Source organism: Balaenoptera physalus (genome assembly GCF_965194825.1).
Source record: "Balaenoptera physalus genome assembly, chromosome: 7".
In the NCBI taxonomy this organism is placed as follows: domain Eukaryota; kingdom Metazoa; phylum Chordata; class Mammalia; order Artiodactyla; family Balaenopteridae; genus Balaenoptera; species Balaenoptera physalus.
The window spans coordinates 56029301-56054353 of NC_138886.1; the positions used below are offsets into that span (position 1 = coordinate 56029301).

At 35.4% G+C, this 25053-nt stretch overlaps 1 protein-coding gene across 6 annotated transcripts in view; it reads left to right on the plus strand.

The window, feature by feature from the left end:
* Positions 1-25053, plus strand: part of RIC1 (RIC1 homolog, RAB6A GEF complex partner 1) — a 139568-nt gene that overhangs the window by 41959 nt on the left and 72556 nt on the right. The gene's annotated exons all lie outside the window — the stretch shown is intronic.

Genomic DNA, 25053 nt, shown 5'->3' on the forward strand with positions numbered 1-25053 from the left:
AACATAAATTTAGCTATTGTAGTCTGGTTTATGTTAAATATGCTAAGTAAATGCTGACCTGATTCAAGTGATTTAAGTTAATTCATCTCTGTATAATTTAAAACATGAATTAATGGTTTAGCTTATATGAATTATAAGGTCATAAATGGACTTTATGAAAAATAGACTTTGTCTTTTAGAGCAATTTTAAGTTAACAGCAAAATTGAGAGGAAGGTATAGAGATTTCTTTCATTATTCCCTGCCCCAACACATGCATAGCCTCCCCCAGTTATCCTCCACTACAGTGATACATTTGTTACAATTGATGAATCTACATTCACCATCATTATCACCCAGAGCCCATAGTTTGCATTACGGTGCACTTTTGGTGTTGTACATTGTGTGGGTTTGGATGAATTTATAATGACATGTATCCACCATTATAGTATATAAAGAGTAGTTTCACTGCCCCTCAAATCCTCTGTGCTTTGCCTATTTATCCCTTCATATCCCATAATCCCCGGCAGCCACTGATCTGTTTTATTGTCTTCATAGTTTTGCCTTTTCTAGAATGTCATATAATTGGAATCATACAGTATGTAGCCTTTTCAGATTAGCTTCTTTCACTTAGTAGTATGCATTTAACGTTCCTCTGCGTCTTTTCATGACTTGATAGCTCATTTCTTTTTAGCATGAATATTAATTCATTGTTTGGATGTATTACAGTTATACATTCACCTACTGAAGGACATCTTGGTTGCTTCCAAATTTTAGCAGTTATGAATAAAGCTGGTATAAACATCTATGTGCAGGTTTCCTTACGGACATGTTTTCAACTCCTTTCATGTGCTGAGGTGCACTTGCTGGGTTGTATGGTAAAACTATGTTTAGTTTTGTAAGAAACTGCCAAACTGTCTTCCAGAGTGGCTGTACCGTTTTGTATTTCCATCAGCAATGAATGAGAGTTCCTGTTACTCCACATCTTTGACAGTGTTGTCAGTGTTTTGGATTATGGTCATTCTGATAGGTGTATAGTGGTATCTCGTTTTAATTTGCATTTTTCTTCTGACATATGCTATGGAATATCTTTTCGTATGCTTATTTGCCATCCGTATATCTTTGGTGAGGTGCCTGTTAAGGTCTTTGGCCCATTTTTTAGTTGGGTTGTTTGTTTTCTTATTTTTGAATTTTAAGAGTCCTTTGTTATTTTGGATAACAGTCCTTTATCAGATATGTCTTTTGCAAATATTTTCTGCCAGTCTGTGGCTTGTCTTTTCATTCTTTTGACAGATTTTTTGCAGAGCAGAAGTTCTTAATTTTAATGATGTCTAGCTTATCAGTTTATTTCATCGGTTGTGCCTTTGGTGTTGTATTTAAAAGTCATCACCAAACCGAGGTCATGTAGATTTTCTGTTATGTTATCTTTTAGGAGTTTTATAGTTTTGAGAATTGGATTTTTAAAAGTTTTAGTTTTTAATAAGGGGGATAAATGTTCGATGAAGAAGATCTGAGAATTGTAGAGATAAACAAGAAAAAATAAATAACTTCACTACTCACAGATAATCATTAATTTTTACTTATGTTCCTATATATTTTTAATGGATGTTTGCAGATACACTTATATTTAATAGTACATAGAATTTGAAAGGCTACTGAAGTCTGTTTGTTTTTAAATCCAAAGTGATATTACTATAAGTGACTGCTAATGTCACCTGTTCATGAGGAGCACATTTGATAAATCTGAGTTTCCATAGGTAGAGGATTATCGAAAACATATTTTTTTCTTTATAGAAAGCTACTGTAAAGCTTTTTTGACATGTTATATCATGAACATTGTCTCACTTCAACATTTTTCTATAACTTGATTTTGAATGTTTGCATAGGATTCTAACTTACAGATGAGAAGATATTTAAATAGATAAATATAGAAATTTTCATTATTTTCACACAAAATTGACATCTTAATTTACACATTACTCTGCAATTTGATTTTTTTCACTTAGTATATTATGACTACTCTTCTAGATTAATACATATACTTCCAACTTACTAGTTTTAGTATTTGTATAATATTCCATAGTGTGGAAGTTTCTTATTTTCTTTGCTATTCTTCTCTTAATGGACCTTTGGCAACTGTAAGCAGTGCTGCAGTAAACATCGTTATACATATACCCTTTGTATTGGTGCGTTTATTTCTTTCGGGCACTTTCCCCTATGTAGGATTGCTGGGTCAAAGTGTATATGTATATTCTTTTTAATGAATATTGCCAAATCATTTTTTCATAAAATTGTGTCAGTTTCCAGAGTCACTCCTATGTGTACTTAAGATTCCTGTTGACCTACATTTGTGCCTGCATTGGATTGGTGAAAAATGGTCTTGTCATTTTAATTTCCATTTGTTTAATTTCTATTGCTAGTGAGGTTTGGCATCTTTTCCTATATTTATTGGCCCTTTGCAGTTCCTCTTCTGTAGGTTGCCTGTGTTTGTCCATTTTTCTTTTTTTCTTTTTAAATTTATTTATTTGGTTGCACCGGGTCTTAGTTGTGGCTCACGGGCCCCTTAGTTGCGCTTGCCGGCTCCTTAGTTGCAGCTTTCCTTAGTTGTGGCACACAGGCTCCTTAGTTGTGGCATGCGAACTCTTGGTTGCGGCATGCATGTGGGATCTAGTTCCCTGACCAGGGATTGAACCCAGACCCCCTGCATTGGGAGTGCGGAGTCTTATCCACTGCGCCACCAGGGAAGTCCCTGTCCATTTTTCAAACCCAGCATATTAGTTCTATGTCTTTCTGCTTGTTATTTTCACTATAGTTTCAATGCCAAGAGCATTTTCTGCACACGGTGGGCATTCATATATTAAATAATATCTGAGCGTACTGTTCTTTAAGCATGGTGAAGGATATCCTGTCTAGGTACAGGATTCTTAGATTGAGATTCTTTTTTTTTTTTCCTAGCCATGAGGTAATGTTCTAGTGCCCTCTGGTTTCTAGGGTTATTAGTGAGAAGTCTAGTGTTAATCTGAATCTTTTCCCTTTTCAGGAAACCTATTCTTTTTCTCTGAAAGATTTTTCTCTTTGTGATTGAAATTAGGTTATTTTTACTTACAAGATTGTATCTTTTTTTTTCATTAAATTGTCTCCCTCTGCCTGCCTCCCTCCTTCCCACCCCACGCCAATCCACCCAAATTAAACCTGAGTCTTAGGTGTTTCAATCTGAAGACTTCAGTCTGTTTCTGCAGGTAGGGATTTTTTTTTTTCTTTTTCCTAAATAAGAGAAGACTAGAACAAGGTTTGTCCTGTTTTCTTTCTTTTATTCATTATTTGCAGACCTCCTGAATTTGTCTTCCAAGTCTCTTACTTTTCAGTAATGATTTTATCAAGAAGGGACAAGCTGTTAAGATGGCAGCATAGAAGGACGTGGAGCTCACCTCCTCCCACAGATACATGAAATAATACATCTACACGTGGAGTAGTTCTCACAGAATACATACTGAAAGCTGGCAGAAGATCTAATACAACCAAAGCTGCAGGAAAGTTACCCACATAACTGGTTAGGATGAAAGGGGAAATAAAAAGGAATCAGGACAGGACCTGCACCCCTGGGAGGGACCTGTGAAAGAAGAAAGGTTTCCTCACCCTGGGAACCTCCTTCACCAGCTGGGAGGTCCACTAGGACAGATAGGGAGCTTCAGAGGTGAATACAGGAGCCAGCTTATGGCCAGGTAGGGTAGAGGGAGACCAGCATAGACGGTCTTTGCATATTGGTGCACTTTGCAGCCCGACATGCAGGCCAGCCGGTATGCACAGGGGCTGGATGCTGAAACTCGGGTTTCAGTGGACAGACCTGGTGAGGAGACTTGGTTTGGCTGTGCAGAGATAGCCCAAAGGGCCTGAAGTGTGGTCTGGGATGCAACTGGCACGGAGCGCAGGTCTGCCATAGCAGCCCCATTGTCAATACATGAAGGGAAGGGTGTGGGCCCACCATGGCAGCCTCGTTGTCAGCATGCTCCCAGCGGGGCATGGCTGCAGCCACTGCGTACTTTGGAAGTGTGCACCAGCAAGTTTTGGGAGCATGCAAGCGCCACCAGAGTGGGTGTGCACATGCAAAGGCAGGGCTGAAATCTGAGCAGATTACCAGCACTCCCATAGTGGGCACAGCAGCGCGACTTCGGTGGGTTTTCGCACCGGTGGGTTTGGGAGCATGCACATCCCTGAGAAATGTATGAGTCTGTTGATTATTGATGCTCCTGTAGCGGAGGCTGGTTTGAAGGCAGTGCCAGCAATATTGTACTTTGTGGGCGCACACACCGGGTGGCGGGTGACATCACGGAGTTGCACGTCCTGGTGGACAGCTCCTGGAGAAAAATACACAGTGGCCCCTTTCCTAGTGAGAGCATTCCAGTCCTCCCTACCTCACACTGTAGCTTAGAACTGGATCTGGGGGCTTCTACTCCAACAATTGGGGAGCAGACCCTGCTCCCAACAGGGCTGTGACAACCACAGAGCAAAGAAGAGGCCCCACCCAACATCCAGTGCAGGCTCTGATCACCACAACACAACCCCTCTGTCAAGGGGATAACAGCCAGAACATGGCAGGCATCCATACCAAAAACAGGCCTTGCACCAAAAACACTGGACTCACACAGGCTACACGGGGATGCTCCCAAATACAAAACAGCCCTTTAAGACCACAGTAGATAACTGTTTCTCCTAAATTCAGAGAGAGAAATATGAGTAAAATGAAAAATTGGAGGAACCACTCCCAATTAAAAGAACAAGAGAAATCCCCTGAAAGAACACAAAATCAAAGAAACCTCTCCATTCTACCAAACTCTGAGTTCAAAAAGGAGGTAATAAAAATGCTAAAGAAATTAAGAAAGATTGATAGAAATGCAGATCACTGTAACAAGGAACTAGAAACTATAAAGAGGAGCTAGTCAAAATTAGACAATTCAATTGCCAAGATAAAAACTGAGCTAAAGGCAATGAACAGTGGACTAAATAAGGCAGAAGAATGCATAAGTGATCTGGATGATAGAATAACAGAAATCACCCAATCAGAACAGCAGACAGAAAGAAAAATGAAAAAAAAATTGAAAGCAACATACGAGATCTATGGGATAATGTTAAGCATTCCAATCTACGCATAATAGAGATCCCAGGAGAAGAAAGAGAAAAGGGGATTGAAAGTGTATTTGAAGAAATTATGGCTGAAAACTTCCCAAATCTAAAGAAGGAAACAGATATCCAGGTACAGGAAGCACAGAGGGTCCCAAACAAAATGAACCAAAACAGACCTACACTGACACATGTTATAATTAAAATGTCAGAATTTAAAGGTAAAGAGAGGATTCTTAAGGCATCAAGAGAAAAACAAACAGTCAGTTACAAGGGAACCCCCATAAGGCTATCAGCTGATTTCTCTACAGAAACTTTGCAAGCCAGAAGGGAGTGGCAAGATCTATTCAAAGTCATGAAAGGGAAAAATCTGCAACCTAGGATACTGTACCCAGCAAAATTATCATTTAGAGTAGCAGGGGAGATAAAGAATTTCCCAGACAAGCAAAAACTAAAAGAATACAGCAATACTAAACCTATTCTAAAAGAAATATTGAAAGGTCTTCTCTAAATAGAAAAGAAGCAAGACTCTATAGGAAAGAGAAATCACAATAGGAAAGGCAAATACATAAAGAGATTGTTTGGTCACTTAAGGAAGCCAGTACATAGATTTTTAAAAAAATCAAAAAATTTTGTGAAAGTGATTATAATTAAAATGAACAGCAGGAGGATAACATGAAGATGTAAAATAGGACATCAAAGTCACAAAATGTAGGGGAGGGGAGTAAGAAAATATAGATCTTTTTGAATGTGTTTGAACTTATATGACTACCTGTCTAAAGCAAGGAGATATAGTAATGGGTTAACATATTTGAAAATCAGGGTAACCACGAATCAAAAACACAATACATTACAAAAAACAAAAAGAAAAGAACTCAAGAATAATACAAAACAAAACTGTCAAACCACAAAAAGAAAAACAAAAAGAAGAAAGGAACAAAAAACAAATACAAAATCAACTGGAAAACAAGGTTTAAAATGGCAATAAAGACATACCTACTTATCAGTAATTACTTTAAATGTCAATGGACTAAATGCTCTGATCAAAAGACAGAGAGTGGCAGATTGGATAACAAAACAAGAACCTATAGCATGCTGCCTACAAGAGACCCACTTTAGGGTAAAAGAAACACATAGACTGAAAATGAGGGGATGGAAAAAGATACTTCATGCAAATGGACATGACAGGAAAGTGGGGGTAGCAATACTCGTATCAGACAAAATAGACTTCAAAGCAAAGGCCACAAAGAAAGACAGAAAAGGACACTATACAATGATAAAAGCATTAACACAAGAAGAGGATGTCATATGTTAACATGTATGCACCCATATAGGAGCACCTGAATACATAAAACAAATACTAACAGACATAAAAGGAGAAATTGCTGGAAATACAATAATAGTAGGAGACTTTAACACCCCACTGACGTCAATGACCAGATCTTGCAGACAGAAAATCAGTAAGGCAACTGAGATCCTAAACGACACAATATAACAGTTAGACTTAATTGATATCTACAGGACATTACATCTTAAAAAGCCAAACAAACAGAATAAACATTCTGTTCAAGCACACATGGAACATTCTCTGGGATAAACCATATGCTGGGACACAAAACAAGCCTCAATAAATTTAAAAGAATAGAAATTATTTCAAGCATCTTTGCTGACCACAACGGCTTGAAACTAGAAATCAACCACAGAAAGAGAAATGAGGAAGAAATGATTACATGGAGACTAAACAACATGTTACTAAAAAAACCCAAATGGGTCAGTAGTGAAATCAAAGAGGAAATTTTAAAAAAATCCTGAGACAAGATAATGAAAACACAACCATACAAAATCCATGGGATGCAGCAAAAGCAGTTCTAAGAGGGAAGTTCATAGAGATACAGGCCTTCCTCAGAAAAGAAAAAAAATCTCAAATAAACAACATACCCAACTACCTAAAAGAATTAGAAAAAGAAGAACAAACCTAGATTCAGCAGAAGGGAGGAGATAATAAAGATCAGAGAGAAAATAAATAAAATAGAGATTAAGAAAAACAATAGAAAAGATCAATAAAATTTATGTGGAACCACAAAAGGCTCAGAATTGCCAAAGCCATTGTGAAGAAAAAGAACAAAACTTGAGGCATAACCTTTCCAGACTTCAGACTATACTACAAAGCTACAGTAATCAGAACAGCATGGTATTGGCACAAAAATAGACATGGATCAATGGAACAGAATAGAGAGTCCAGAAATAAACCCATGAATCTATGGTCAATTAATCTGTGACAGAGAGAGCAAAAATATACAATGGAGAAAAGACAGTCTCTTCAACAAGTGGTGTTGGGAAAGCTGGACAGCTACATGTAAATTAGTGATGTTAGAACACTCCCTCAAACCATATACAAAAATAAACTCAAAATGGTTTAGAGACCTAGATGTAAGACTTGAAACTATAGACCTCCTAGAGGAGAACATAGGCAAAACATTCTCTGACATAAATGATAGCAGTATTTTCTTAGATCCATTTCCCAAGGCAAAAGAAATAAAAGCAAAAATAAACAAATGGGACTTATTCACACTTAAGCTTTTGCACAACAAAGTAAGCCATAAACAAAATGATGAAACAGCCTACAGACTGGGAGAAAAATATTTGCAAATGATGTGACCAGCAAGGGCTTAATTTCTAAAATATACAAACAGCTCATACAACTCAATATCAAAAAATCAACCCAATCAAAAAATGGGCAGAAGACCTAAATAGACATTTCTCCAAAGAAGACATACAGATGGCCAATAGGCACATGAAAAGATGCTCCACATCACTAATTATTAGAGAAATGCAAATCAAAACTGCAGTGAGGTATCACCTCACACCAGTCATCATCAAAAAGTCTACAAATAATAAATGCTAGAGAGGGTGTGGAGAAAAGGGAACCCTCTTATACTGCTGGTGGGAATGTAAACTGGTGCAGCCACTGTGGAAAATAGTATGGAGGTTCCTTAAAAAACTAAAACTCGAGTTACCATATGATCCAGCAAGCCCACCCCTGGGCATATGTCTGGAAAAAAAAGGAAAAGTCTAATTTGAAAAGATACATACACCACAGTGTTCAGAGCAGCACTGTTTACGATAGCCAAGACATGGAAGCAACCTAAGTGTCCATTGACAGATGAATGGATAAAGATGTGTGTGTATGTGTGTGTATATCTATATATCATAGATAGGTAGATACACACACACACACACACACACACACACACACACACACACACACACAGGAATATTACTAAGCCATAAAAAAGAATGAAATATTGCCACTTACAGCAACATGGCTGGACCTAGAGATTATCATACTAAGTGAAGTAAGTCAGACAGATAAAGACAAATATATGATATCGCTTATATGTGGAATCTAAAAAAATAATGCAAATGAACTTATTTACAAAACAGAAACAGAGTCACAGACATAGAAAACAAACATGTTTACCAAAGGGATGGGGGGGTAAATCAGGAGTATGGGATTAATATGTACACACTACTATAGATAGAATAGGTAAACAACAAGGACTTATTGTATAGCACAGGGAACTATATTCAATATCTTGTAATAACCTATAATGGAAAAGATTCTGAAAAAATAAATATGTATAACTGAATATGTTTGCTGTACACCTGAAGGTAACACAATATTGTAAATCAACTATACTTCAATAAAAAAATACAAATTATAAAAAATAATGATTATATCTGTGTGTTTTCTGTATCATGAGATTGTTTCCATTTGAGCGTCTGGAATAAAAGGTTCAGCTGCCATAAAGGATTATTCTTCATCAGTCCATGTGTTGCATTTTTCTATTAGGAAATATTTAGCTCTGAAGAGTCTTGTTTATATCCTGATAGTATCTCCTGAAAGTCCTTAATATTTTTTCCTTAATTTACTTGCATTTTTCTGTCTCATCAGTGTGGCTTATTGGTAGGATCCATATATTTAGCTGTTTATTTTGGTCTTTTATCATAAAGTTACTGAGATTCCATAGAGGTGGTATTTTTCTTGGTTTTGTTCCATTAGCTACCCACAGAGGTTAGACTTTTGTGTCAGTCTTTCTGGCAATGCACACCAGCAGGTGTTTGCTAAAATGACAGTTTGCAGAGGCAGATAAGGTCACAAACTCCTGTCTTCTTTTGAGGCTTAGGGTGTCTCCTCTGCTCAGGCTCTTTCTCTGAGTGGAAGAGTCTTAAGCTGAAGGATCCTCCAGACCATGAGGTCTGGGAGCAATTCATTTCAACAGTACAGTGTCTGCTCTAAGCCTGCTGAAGTCAGTAGGGTTAAGCGTACGGCCCTGTCAATGTCCACTTCTGGGAGCAGTCACATTCAACTCTTTCAGGGCTCTGCTTTTTAAGCTTACTTAGGGAACTGTGAAATTCCAGGTATTGGCCCAGAGCCTCAAGGAGTGGCAAAACACAGCTTAACATTTTCTTAGTCTCTTACATGAAATATATTGATTATGAATTAGCTACTTACTTAAAGATTCAGAGTTACTATTATGGTAGTTAACTTTTTTGGTGTCTACTATGTGCTAGGCACTATTGTAAGTGCTTTATGTATATTCAAATTAATTTATTCTTCATAACACTCCTCTAAAGGTAGGTAATTTTATTGCTTCCACCATATAGTAGAGCTAACTATGGTAGACAGGTTAAAGCACCTGCCCCAGATTACATAAATACTATGTACGTAAGATCACATCACTGATAATGGAATTCTAAACCATGAAGGCTGGTTCTAGAATTTGAAAGTCTTAATAATTTTGCCTTGCTGCCTTTCACTGTTAGCCTGGTTGTTTAATCTTACTAGCTATTATGGAATAAAGCTGAATCTAGGAGACACTTTGAAATTTGCTTCTACAAAAGAAATCATTGATAGACTGTGTGAGAAGGATATACAGTTGTATGACCTATAGAGCAATACAGCATCACTCTCTTTCTGCACATTAAGTCAAAGCCAAAGCAGTCATCCCCATTTAATTTTCTTATGACCTTCCCCCTGATCCCCAAGTATAGTCATTGTATGCTCTGACATGTCAGTTATATTAAAAATTCTATTACTGTATCATCAACAGAACCACAGTCACCTCCTTATCAACTTGTACCTTAGAAAGAAATCTCACTGACACTGTTTTTTAATGGGGTGTGAGAAAGAAAATCCTTTACCATTTTAAGAATTGGCCCATAGCTTTTGGGAGCGTGTATTCTCTGAGCATCAGAAGTAGAATATCATTTTTGTAGACATGTTACCAGACCATAAATATCCATACAGTTTTCCTCAGTTTTAGACAATTGATGTATATCCATGCGCAAGGAACATTAAAATGAATTTGAAGTACTATCTCATTTCTAGGACTCTATCTGGCAAATAGTAGCACCAGTGTATTTAGGCATATGTGTAAGTATTTTTATTGAGGCTTTGCTTATAATAGGAAAAAACCTGGAGTCCCTTGATTCTGTGTTCCCATCCAATCACCAGTATTTTGCTAAGTCCTGTCTCTAGTTTACTTCCATCCTCTTCTCTTTATTCTCATTGTCATTGCCTTAGCACAGGCCTTTATTATCTTGTGTAGATTGCCTATAACTCAAAACTTTGAGTTACATTTTTTGTCTACTTACAATGCATCTAAATTATGCATAGCTATTTCTGAATCACAGCTCTTATATTATTTTTTTAATATTTATTTATTTATTTGGCTGTGCCGGGTCTTAGTTGCAGCACGCGGGATCTTCATTGCAGCATGTGGGATCTTTAGTTGCAGCATGCGGGGTCTTTAGTTGAGGCATGCGGGGTCTTTACTTGAGGCATGCGAACTCTTAGTTGCGGCATGTGGAATCTAGTTCCCTGACCAGGGATCGAACCCGGGCCCCTTGCACTGGGAGCATGGAGTCTTAGCCACTGGACCACCAAGGAAGTCCCACTTATATTATTCTTACTTTATACCTTTTGGTGGGTTCCCATTGCATTCAAAATGTGTTCCAAACTTCTTAGCCTAGTGTTCAGGGCATCTTGTGATCTGGCCTCAACCTGCCATTCCAACTCTATTTCTCATTGCTACTCTTAATATTCTCTTTCACACCCAGCTAAATGGAAATGTAGATTGTTTTGCCACAACATGAGTTACTGTGACATGAATTAGAATATAACTTATTTATGAATAAGGGAAAGACATCAGTTTAATTTAGAATTCCTGTTGTTTCATTGTGATTTTTTCCCCCTTCCCAGCATGTTAATGTATTGAGTCACCAAATAACAGCTGAAAGCAAAGTATTATAAGAGAGTGGAATACAGCAAATTGTAGAGGAGTACAGTGTTCTAAATAGTACCCATTCATCCCTCTTTTCTTTTTTTTTTTCTTTTTTTTCGCATCTTGGTGTGACCAGACACTGTTTTGGAAGTGATTACTCTGCTATTCTCCTGGATCTCTTTGAATTTTGCTCGTCTCCATAACTTGGTGTCTTTAAATTATAATATTTATACTTCCTTAAATTATACTAATTATACTTCCTTAAATTATATTATTTTTGTTAGAGTTGTTATTTTTCACACTTAACATCTATTGAACCATTATCTTCAAAATGGTGGCTCAAAACAGCCATTTGTTTACTCTCATTCTGTGATTTGCTCTGGGTTTGGTCAAATGGTTCTCCTGATCTCACCTCTAGTACTGATGTGGCTACAGTCATTTGACAGCTCCACTGATGCTGGATGGCCCCTTAGTTATATATCTGGTAGTTGACTGTAGCTGTCTGCTTTGGTTTTCTTTGTGACCTCTTTATTTTCCAGTAGGCTAGATAAGGTCTTTCTTGTGATGGTAGAAGCTTTTCACGAAGCAGAAGTTTCTAAGTCCAACCATCACTTCCATTCCTCTTTTCTAAATAGCTTTATTGAAGTACAGTTGATGTACAATAAACTGCACATGTTTGAAATGTACAATTAGATAAATTTTGAAACCATAAATACAGTCAAGATAGTGAGCAGATCCATCACAGGTTTCCTTGTACCCTTTTGTAATTCCTCCGTCCTGCCATGATTCACCTCCCTCTAAAACCAATTATTGATTTGCTTTCTATCACTAGAGATTACTAGAGTTTTAAATAAATGGAATCATACAATATGTGCTATGACATTTTTCTAATTTCTTTTACTCAGCATAATTATTTTGAGATTCACGCATGTTGTCATGGATCAGTAGTTCATGCTGAGTATCTTATTGGATATAACACAGTTGGTTTATCCATTTATCTGTTGATGGGCATTTGAGTTGTTTATAGTTTTGGGCTGTTTTAAATAAAAGTGCTATGAACATTCATGTACAGATCTTTATATGCACATACATTTCCTTTTTTCTTGGGTAAATAGCCATGAATGGAACAGCTAGATCGTAAGGTAGATCCCTTATGTTTAACTTTTTAAGGACACACTAAACTTTTTACAAAGTAATTGTACCATTTTACATTCCTACCAGCAGGGTACAAGAGTTCTCATTCCTCTTTGCCAACTTAAGGTGTGCCTTTTTAATTTTAGCTATTCTAATGGCTGTGTGGTGGTATCCCATTATAGTTTTAATTTACATTTCTCTGATAACTAATGATGTTGAACATCTTTTCATTTGTTTATTTGCCATGTGTGTTTTCTGTGATAAAGTGTCTTTTCAAATCATTCACCCATTTTATTTATTGAGTTCTTTGCTTTCTTATTGTTGAGTTTCTAGAGTTCTTAGTGTATTTTGGATTCAAGTCCTTTATTACACATATGCTTTATGAAGAATTTCTCCTAGTATGTTACTTGTCTTTTCATTCTCTTAACACTATTTTTTGAATGCGTGAAGTACTTAATTTTGATGACGTCTGGTTCATTAGTTTTATTTTTTAATGGCTCTTACCTTCTTCCTATGCTTTCCTCTAGAAGTCTTATGATTTAGGTTTTATATTTAGGTCTCTGATATATGTTCAGTTAATTTTTATATATGGTGCAGGATATGGATCTAAGTTAATTGTTTGCATATTGATATTCAGTTGTTCCAGCACCATTTGTTGAAAAGGTTATCCTTTCTGTACTGCATTTCTTTTGCATCTGTGTCATAAATCTGTTGTCCACATGTATGTGGGGTTTTGTCTGTATTCTCTATTCAGTTCCATGATGTATTTGTCTGTGTTAGTACAGTATTATCTTTGATTACTCTAGCTTTGTAATAATTTTTGAAATCACAGTGTGTTACTTTTTCAACTTTGTTCTTTGTTTTCAAAGTTGTTTTCAGTGTTGTAGGACCTTTTGTTTCCGTATGAATTTTAGCATCAGCTTGTTGGTTTCTATGAAAATGCCTGCTGAGATTTTGACTGGCATTGCATTGGATATGTGGATCCATTTGGGGAGAGTTGTCATCTTAGCAGTATTGAATCTTCTGACCTATAAACAACATATATCTCTTCCTTTATTTAGATATTTTTAACTTTGTCAATGTTCTGTTATCAGCGTACAAGTATTTCACATCTTTTGCCAGGTTTATCCCAAAGTATTTTATATTTTTTGATGTTTTTGAAAACAGTATTTTAATTTTCTGATTGTTCACTGATAGTATATAGAAATGCAGTTGATTTTTCTATTGATTTTGTATCTTGCAACCATGCTAAACTCACTTATTCTAGTACTGTTTTTGTAGATTCTGCCAGATTTTCTCTATAGACAGTGATGTCAAAAAACAGTTTTACTTTTTTCCTTTCCAATCTGGATCCTTTTATTTCTTTTTTTTGCCTGATTTTATTGGTTAGACCGTCCAGTACAATTTTGAATAGGAGGAAAGCATTTAGTCTTTTACTATTAAGAATCATGTTATAGGGGCTTTGCTGGTGGCGCAGTGGTTAAGAATCCACCTGCCAATGCAGGGAGCACTGGCCCAGGAAGATCCCACATGCTGCAGAGCAACTAAGCCCGTGCGCCACAACTACTGAGCCTGCGCTCTGGAGCCCACAAGCTACAGCGACTGAGCCCGCGTGCCACAACTACTGAAGCCTGCATGCCTAGAGCCTGTGCTCCTCAACAAGAGAAGCCCGCACACCACAACTAAGAGTAGCCCCCGCTCGCCGCAACTAGAGGAAGCCCATGCACAGCAACAGAAACCCAGTGCAGCCAAAGATAAATAAATAAATAAATATTAAAAAAAAGAAGAAGAAGAATCATGTTATAGGTATTTTGTAAATCCCCTTTATAAAGTTGTGGAAGTTCACCCTCTCATTAATTTGCTGAAAATTTTTAATTTGGAATGTTATATTGGATTTTGTCTAATGTCTTTCCTGCATTTATTGAGACTATCATACTGTTTTTCTTTTTTAGTTTGTTAATATGGTAAATTACATTTATAGATTCTTGAATGTTAAACCAACCCTGCATTCCTGGATAAACCCCATTTACTTATGATGTATTAATACATTGTTAGATTTAATTTGCTAAAACTGTTTATAAATTTTACATCTGTGTTAATAAGGGATATTGGCTTGTAGTTACTTTTCCTCATAATGTCTTTGTCTTCTTTTAGTATGAGGGTAATGCTGGCCTCATAAAATGTGATCAAAAGTGTTCCCTCTTTGTTGGTTTTCTAGAAGAGTTTGTGTTGAATTGATACCTCTTTTGGTAGACTTCACCAGTGATAGCATCTGGGCCTAGAGTTTTGTGGAAAGGATTTTAATTGAAATTTCAATTTCTTTAGTAGATATAAGCCTATGTAGGGTACCTCTTTCTTTTCAGTAAGTTTTGATAGTTTGTGTCTTTCAAGGAACCCGTCCATTTCATCCAAGCTGGAAATTTACTGTCATAAAGGTATTCACAGTACTCCCTTGTTATTCTTTTAATATCTGTAGCATATGTAGTGATGTCACCTCTCTCATTTCTGATAGTGGTTATTCTCTTTCTTTTTTTCCTGGACATTATGACTAGATGTATATCGATTTTAATGATCTATAAAAAAAACAAAACAAAACCAGATTTTAATTTTATTGATTTTTGTTTTCTACTTCACTGATTTCCATGCTGATCTGTATTATTTCCTCTATTTTTTTAAAAATTTGTTTACTTTGGGTTTCATTTGCTCATCTGTTTCTCGTTTAAAGTAGAACCCAAGGTCACTGATTTGGCATTTTTCTTTTTTCTAATACAGGTATTTGAAGCTATAAAATTTCCCTTAAGTACTGCTGTAATAACACCCCACAAATTTTAGTATCATGTATTTTTCTAAATTTCTGTCTTGATTTCTTCTTTTATTCATGAATTATTTACAAGCATATTATTTAGTTTCAAGATATTTGAGAGTTCTCCAGAAATCTTCTGTCATCAATTTCTAGTTTAATTCTGTTGGGGTGAAGGAACATATATTATACATGTTTTATTTTTATATGTGGTAAGACCCCAACATACATTGCTTTTATTCTTGTTTAAAAAGTCAATTTACCACAGCCATACCTGAGGACTACCTTCCTGAGCATTCTAATCAATGCCCTGTGCATTATGAGTTTCCTCAGTCTTGCTGGTGGGACAGGGACTGTTTTCAGGACTGTTGGAGCACCATGCACTGTTCCCTTTACTAAGGCTTTTGGTTTCTCTTCTGCCTTGGTAGTATCCTCACATGCATGTGCTTATTGGTGCTCTCTGATTCTTTCTCCATGCAGCTCTCTTGTCTCTGGTACTCTGTCATATAAATTTTGTTAGTGCCTTGTTCTTCCTGGACTCTCAACATCATCTTCTTAACTCAGGGAGTCTGCCAGGCTCTGTCTCCATTCCCCTTCTCAGTGCTGTGACCTGGAAACTCTCAAGAGAGTAAGCTGGAACAATCATAGAACTCACCTCAGTTGTTTTCCATCTGTCAGGGATCACTAGCCTTCATTGCTTGTCAGTGTTTTGAAAATCATTGTTTCATATATTTTGTTTGGTTTTTGGTTGTTTGTTTCAGATGGGAGCACAAGTTGACTTCAGCTTAATCCATCTTGGTTGGAAGCAGAAGTCTTTTTTTTTTTAAGTATTCTGGTATAAAACAATGTGATAGAACTAGTAATAATATAATAATTTTTGATGACTATTTGTATCAAAAGATATTCTTCACCTATCTTTGAGAGAATGTGTTATTTATAACCGTTTTTGTTATTTTTCATTTAAATATATTCATAAGTATGAATGTACAAAGTCTGAAAGAGTATACAAAAGTGTTAGATCATTATCTTAGTGGTATGCTTTGGGGTGAGTAATTTTTTTTTTTTTTTTTTTTTTGGTTTTTAATATGGTTATTTTAATGATATGGTTAAATGTCCAGTTCTGTCATAGACCTAAGGCCATCCATAAAGTCAATTCTGTTTTAGAAAATGTTTTGCAGTTGTTAAAAGAAAGACACCAAGTGGTATAAATATGTGACTATTTTATCCCATCAGTTACCATGGGATACCTTCCTTCAAACACATCCTGTCTAAGATGGATGCCCACATCTATGATGATAAAGTCTATAAAGTAATCAACTTTGAGAGAGTAACAGTAAATAAATATAGAATGTCAATGTGATCAGAGATTATGGGTGTCAGAGACTGGCAGGAGAAAAATAGAAAATAATTATCCAATAGAAGAGCAAATACATCTAAGTTTTTTGAATGCTTATTGTCTTTTCTGTCAAGTGTACTAATTTGTGATGAGTTGAGGTATTTTACCACCTAGCTTATGAAACTCCACTCAATATATATGACTCGACATATTAAAATTGAAATGGAAACACTTGTGTCACAGATGAAATTGGACCTTATAACTAATTGTGCTGCCTAACTTCAGTACCTCCACTGTTCTCTTCTTTTTTTTTTTTTTTTTTTCACACACACACACTGTATTTTATTTTTACAAGAGATAAATAGACTGACACCAAGCATTGTACATGGATGACCACAACAAAAGCAACAATGATTGCAATTACCAAACATGAAACACACTCATACTATGTCATAATATTGACATTCAGTCCAGTAATCCTCCACTGTAACAGCTCCTTTACTTTGCAGTGAAAATTGATTTGTATATTCTTTGCCTCTGAGTCCTTGTGGGATTTTTTTTTTTTTTAAATTCAGACAGAAAGTCACAAAAATTATACTCATCCTCATCAGTTCACTCAGTCCCATGTAATTAATTGTTGGTTTTTTTTCATCTTGATCTTTTGTTAGCACTTTTATGAGTTCATCAGTTTTTCATCAGAGTTCTGAAACTGCTTATTCATTTAGTTCAGCAGTACAGTCAGTTACCACAAACCTGTACTTGTCAGAGTCTTTTCCATGAATTTCTTGAAGATGAAACCCTTTTATAGGAACATATTTGCAAAATCATCAGAGTACACCCAGAACTGTCTGTAAATGACAAAAGACTTAAAAATGACCACGGTAAAAGATTTGATGAAAGTTCATAATATTGCAGTTGACAAGAAAATTAGTTATTTCTGAGATATACATTTTAAAGTAATAACTAGGATTATCACTTATAACATTATACCAGAACATATAAGATTTTTAGAAATTTCATGTAATGTCTGAAACATTTATATTAACATATTTCCATACATATTTCCATACAAATACAAATATAAGATTTTTAGAAATTTCATGTAATGACTGAAACATTTATATTAACATATTTCCATACATATTTCCATACAAATACAAATATAAGATTTTTAGAAATTTCATGTAATGTCTGAAACATTTATATTAACATATTTCCTTACAAATAACCCAATGAAAGTTTAGTATTAGTTGTTTTGTTTGTTTTTTTTATACTGCAGGTTCTTATTAGGCATCAATTTTATATACATCAGTGTATACATGTCAATCCCAATCGCCCAATTCAGCACACCACCATCCCCACCTCACCGCAGTTTTCCCCCCTTGGTGTCCATATGTCCATTCTCTACATCTGTGTCTCAACTTCTGCCCTGCAAACTGGCTCATCTGTACCATTTTTCTAGGTTCCACATACATGCATTAATATATGATATTTGTTTTTCTCTTTCTGACTTACTTCACTCTGTATGACAGTCTCTAGATCCATCCACGTCTCAACAAATGACTCAATTTCGTTCCTTTTTATGGCTGAGTAATATTCCATTGTATATATGTACCACATCTTCTTTATCCATTCGTCTGTTGATGGGCATTTAGGTTGCTTCCATGACCTGGCTATTGTAAATAGTGCTGCAATGAACATTCGGGTGCATGTGTCTTTTTGAATTACGGTTTTCTCTGGGTGTATGCCCAGTAGTGGGATTGCTGGGTCATATGGTAATTCTATTTTTAGTTTTTTAAGGAACCTCCATATTGTTCTCCATAGTGGCTGTATCAATTTACATTCCCACCAACAGTGCAAGAGGGTTCCCTTTTCTCCACACCCTCTCCAGCATTTGTTGTTTGTAGATTTTCTGATGATGCCCATTCTAACTGGTGTGAGGTGATACCTCATTGTAGTTTTGATTTGCATTTCTCTAATAATTAGTGATGTTGAGCATCTTTTCATGTGCTTCGTGGCCATCTGTATGTCTTCTTTGGAGAAATGTCTATTTAGGTCTTCTGCCCATTTTTGGATTGGGGTGTTTGTTTCTTTGATATTGAGCTGAATGAGCTGTTTATATATTTTGGAGATTAATCCTTTGTCCGTTGATTCGTTTGCAAATATTTTCTCCCATTCTGAGGGTTGTCTTTTCGTCTTGTTTATGGTTTCCTTTGCTGTGCAAAAGCTTTGAAGTTTCATTAGGTCCCACTTGTTTATTTTTGTTTTTATTTCCATTACTCTAGGAGGTGGATCAAAAAAGATCTTGCTGTGATTTATGTCAAAGAGTGTTCTTCCTATGTTTTCCTCTAAGAGTTTTATAGTGTCCAGTCTTATATTTAGGTCTCTAATCCATTTTGAGTTTATTTTTGTGTATGGTGTTAAGGAGTATTCTAATTTCATTCTTTTACATGTAGCTGTCCAGTTTTCCCAGCACCACTTATTGAAGAGACTGTCTTTTCTCCATTGTATATCTTTGCCTCCTTTGTCATAGATTAGTTGACCATAGGTGCGTGGGTTAATCTCTGGGCTTCCTATCTTGTTCCATTGATCTATGTTTCTGTTTTTGTGCCAGTACCATATTGTCTTGATTACTGTAGCTTTGTAGTATAGTCTGAAGTCAGGGAGTCTGATTCCTCCAGCTCCATTTTTTTGCCTCAAGACTGCTTTGGCTATTCGGGGTCTTTTGTGTCTCCATACAAATTTTAAGATGATTTGTTCTAGCTCTGTAAAAAATGCCATTGGTAATTTGATAGGGATTGCATTGAATCTGTAGATTGCTTTGGGTAGTATACTCATTTTCACAATGTTGATTCTTCCAATCCAAGAACATGGTATATCTCTCCATCTGTTGGTATCATCTTTAATTTCTTTCATCAGTGTCTTATAGTTTTCTGCATACAGGTCTTTTGTCTCCCTAGGTAGGTTTATTCCTGGGTATTTTATTCTTTTTGTTGCAATGGTAAATGGGAGTGTTTCCATAATTTCTCTTTCAGATTTTTCATCATTAGTGTATAGGAATGCAAGAGATTTCTGTGCATTAATTTTCTATCCTGCAACTTTACCATATTCATTAATTAGCTCTAGCAGTTTTCTGGTGGCAGTTTTAGGATTCTCTATGTATAGTATCATGTCATCCGCAAACAGTGACAGTTTTACTTCCTCTTTTCCAATTTGTATTCCTTTTATTTCTTTTTCTTCTCTGATTGCCGTGGCTAGGACTTCCAGAACTATGTTGAATAATAGTGGTGAGAGTGGACATCCTTGTCTCGTTCCTGATCTTAGAGGAAATGCTTTCAGTTTTTCACCATTGAGAATGATGTTTGCTGTGGGTTTGTCATATATGGCCTTTATTATGTTGAGGTAGGTTCCCTCTATGCCAACTTTCTGGAGAGTTTTTATCAGGAATGGGTGTTGAATTTTGTCAAAAGCTTTTTCTGCATCTATTGAGATGATCATATGGTTTTTATTCTTCAATTTGTTAATATGGTGTATCACATTGATTGATTTGTGTATATTGAAGAATCCTTGCATCCCTGGGATAAATCCCACTTGATCGTGGTGTATGATCCTTTTAATGTGTTGTTGGATTCTGTTTGCTAGTATTTTGTTGAGGATTTTTGCATCTATATTCATCAGTGATATTGGTCTGTAATTTTCTTTTTTTGTAGTGTCTTTGTCTGGTTTTGGTATCAGGGTGATGGTGGCCTCATAGAATGAGTTTGGGAGTGTTCCTTCCTCTGCAATTTTTTGGAAGAGTTTGAGAAGGATGGGTGTTAGCTCTTCTCTAAATGTTTGATAGAATTCACCTGTGAAGCCATCTGGTCCTGGACTTTTGTTTGTTGGAAGATTTTTAATCACAGTTTCAATTTCATTACTTGTGATTGGTCTGTTCATATTTTCTGTTTCTTCCTGATTCAGTCTTGGAAGGTTATACCTTTCTAAGAATTTGTCCATTTCTTCCAGGTTGTCCATTTTATTGGCATAAAGTTGCTTATAGTAGTCTCTTAGGATGTTTTGTATTTCTGCGGTGTCTGTTGTAACTTCTCCTTTTTCATTTCTGATTTTATTGATTTGAGTCCTCTCCCTCTTTTTCTTGATGAGTCTGGCTAATGGCTTATCAATTTTGTTTATCTTCTCAAAGAACCAACTTTTAGTTTTATTGATCTTTGCTATTGTTTTCTTTGTTTCTATTTCATTTATTTCTGCTCTGATCTTTATGATTTCTTTCCTTCTGCTAACTTTGGGTTTTGTTTGTTCTTCTTTCTCTAGTTTCTTTAGGTGTAAGGTTAGATTGTTTACTTGAGATTTTTCTTGTTTCTTTAGGTAGGCTTGTATAGCTATAAACTTCCCTCTTAGAACCGCTTTTGCTGCATCCCATAGGTTTTGGGTCGTCGTGTTTTCATTGTCATTTGTCTCTAGGTATTTTTTGATTTCCTCTTTGATTTCTTCAGTGATCTCTTGGTTATTTAGTAACGTATTGTTTAGCCTCCATGTGTTTGTCTTTTTTACGTTTTTTTCCCTGTAATTCATTTCTAATCTCATAGCGTTGTGGTCAGAAAAGATGCTTGGTATGATTTCAATCTTCTTAAATTTACTGAGGCTTGATTTGTGACCCAAGATGTGATCTATCCTGGAGAATGTTCCGTGCGCACTTGAGAAGAACGTGTAATCTGCTGTTTTTGGATGGAATGTCCTATATATATCAATTAAATCTATCTGGTCTATTGTGTCATTTAAAGCTTCTGTTTCCTTATTTATTTTCATTTTGGATGATCTGTCCATTGGTGTAAGTGAAGTGTTAAAGTCCCCCACTATTACTGTGTTACTGTCGATTTCCTCTTTTATAGCTGTTAGCAGTTGCCTTATGTATTGAGGTGCTCCTATGTTGGGTGCATATATATTTATAATTGTTATATCTTCTTCTTGGATTGATCCCTGGATCATTAGGTAGTGTCCTTCCTTGTCTCTTGTAACATTCTTTATTTTAAAGTCTATTTTATCTGATATGAGTATAGCTACTCCAGCTTTCTTTTGATTTCCATTTGCATGGAATATCTTTTTCCATCCCCTCACTTTCAGTCTGTATGTGTCCCTAGGTCTGAAGTGGGTCTCGTGTAGACAGCATATATATGGGTCTTGTTTTTGTATCCATTCAGCAAGCCTGTGTCTTTTGGTTGGAGCATTTAATCCATTCACGTTTAAGGTAATTATCGATATGTATGTTCCTATGACCATTTTCTTAATTGTTTTGGGTTTGTTTTTGTAAGTCCTTTTCTTCTCTTGTGTTTCCCACTTAGAGAAGTTCCTTTAGCATTTGTTGTAGAACTGGTTTGGTGGTGCTGAATTCTCTTAGTTTTTGCTTGTCTGTAAAGCTTTAGATTTCTCCATCAAATCTAAATGAGATCTTTGCGGGGTAGAGTAATCTTGGTTGTACGTTCTTCCCTTTCATCACTTTAAGTATATCATTCCACTCCCTCAAGTAATTTTATATACTTGAACATGTATAACAAAAAAATAAAGCTAAAAACAGAAAACACCATTTATAAACCAGCGTAAAGAATTAAAAAATGCTCGTCTGTTATCAGCCTTACTTGAAACCTGATATGACAGTATGTTGGGATAGAAGATACATCTCTAAATCATCACATCCTTATCTCTTAAGTTATTATAGAAATCTCTGTGATGCCATTATTCAAGTCATTGGAGCCAGATGCATAAATCTGTCCTATTCTTTATGGTAAAAATGGTATATGCTGAGGAAGAAATGCACTTTGACTTGGAGTTCTAAAGTATCTGGTGAATTCATGTACAAAAAAGTATTTGGGTTGGTAGAGGAAAGTATTGGGATGCTGCCTACAGGTTAAGCATTAGTTATATATAGCAGTTGATTTGTCTCATGACACAGTTAGATTTAAATTACTCCCGCTACAGAAATTTACTATTTGTAATATATATGTCATACATCAATCATAAAATAATTTAAAAATACATTTAATTTGGGGTGGCAAGTGAAAACTTCCCAAATGCCCAAACAAACCAGAATAGAAACAGGCAGTTAATAATAATAATAATAATAATAATAATAATAATAATAATAACCATATCAACTACCACCACCACCTGTAGAATTCAATCTCTTCTTTTTAAAATGTGGAACTAGGTGAGGTACTTTGCATGGTTTTTTAAAAGCTCTGTTACTAGATTTGCAATTGAAATAAATGATGTCAAACTTTAATATTCATACCTCTCTGACTGATAATTTGTTGCATTATTAATATCCTTTTACATTATTGTTTTTAGTTCTTTTTCTTCTAAGTAGCATTAGTAGAGACAAGTCTGTCTCTTCCATCCTCTATTTAAGTAGTGATTTTCTTTTATCCTCTCAATACCTTTATCCTTATGACCTTACGGCCCTAATTCATGGATATACAAAAGAAAGGGACATAAAGACTTGTCATATAAGTTGCCTACAGATTGTTGGGCCTCTGTAATTAAAGGCACATAATCCAGTAATATACCTTGGAGAAAGAAAAAAATATTGTTAAGATAGGGATGATAACAGGAAAGAGAACTTGGAAGTTCTTTATTTTGTCTTTTCATTAACTTAGAAAAGTTAGTTTTGGGGTGTGTGCGTGTATTTATGTATGTATACTCGAAGAAGGTATTGTTGCCCACAGATTAAGCAGTAGTTATATACCTTCTTGCAGTATTTTGGGGATAGGAAGAGAAGGGCCATCATAACACTGCATAAAAACAGTTTTGGTATAGATACTACTTTTTAAGGATGATCATTTTTTTACCACCAAAACTTTTTAAGTTGTTCAAAGGCAGGACTGTTCATGAAATTATCACTGATGAATGTCATTGAGATCTGGAAATAAATAGCATTTAATATACATGCAAAGCCATAGAAACTTGGTAAAGATGATTGATACAGAATACCGAAATAGTAAATCAAGCCATTATTTGTAATTTGATCTAGTATACTGTCTATATAAAATTTCTAAATGCTGGTGCAAAGTGATGCTGTATTTTTCCTGGCATTATAGTCTTCTAAGCACTTGTTAAAATTGAGTATATTATTAGCATTTGATATTCTGAAATGTTGAACTTTTGACCTTGAGTGACTGATATTCAGACAGTGGTTGTATGTTATTCATCTAAGTACTAGACCGTATTATTTTACTTTTCTAGCCCCTGTAACAGTAGAGTTTACACATTTTAAACAGTCACTAATCTATATAGGGGTCATGATGTCTGTGAAACTTTCAGTATAGTTTGATTTGAATCCATTTTCTTTTTGATCCCATAGTTTTCACATTAGAAGAATAAAAAATTGCACATGAGGAATTAGAATGATGATCTTTTCTGAAGGATTTTAACCTTTTTTCTTTTGTATCCCAATATGTTGAATTAGAGTTTTGGAATACATTAAAATACTGAAGTTTATAGCTTAGAAACAAAACACCTGGCTTTGCTGAAGAAATTGAGTATTTCCTCTGGCATTCCTTTATGTGAAAAACAGAAAACCAGTACTGGAAAGAAATTTGAAACTTTGAATAATTTTTTCAGTTTCTTTAGTTCTACTTTGGGTAAAAGCCCTCCTGCCTCTAAAGTGATAAGAATTCAGTATGAATATAAAGAAGTTTGGGTAAAACATTGCCGCCTCACTCTGTTAATGCCTGAAAATGTTTGTTTAGAAAAAGCTAAATATTGTATTTTCTGTATTTATATAAATGTAAAATGGTTGTTTGAGCTTTACAAGTCAGATATGTGCCATGATCATATGATGGCACTGTTTTAATATAATTTATATATTTTTTTAATTGAAAGATAGTTGATTTACAATGTGTTAATTTCTGCTGTACAGAAAAGTGATTGTTATACACATATATACGTTTTTTAATATTCTTTTCCATTATGGTTTATCACAGGATATTGACTATATTTCCCTGTGCTGTACAGTAGGACCTTGTTGTTCATCCATTCTATGCATAACATGTTTGCATCTGCTAATCCCAAACTCCCAACCCATCCCCCACACCCCCACACCCCCCGGCAACCACAAGTATGTTCTCTATGTCTGTGAGTCTGTTTCTGTTTTGTAGATAAGTTCGTTTGTGTCATATTTTAGATTCCACGTATAAGTGATATCATATGGTATTTGTCTTTCTCTTTCTGACTTACTTCACTTAATACAGTTTATATTTTTAAAACATTTTATTAACTTAGAAAAATTAGCTGATGTTCAAATTTTTTAAGTTGAAGGTTTGCTCTGTTTTTTCTTCTGTCTTGGTATATTTTGTAGTAAATCAGAGGCTAACTGATTGATTTTGAAATGTCTAAAATATGTTATTCT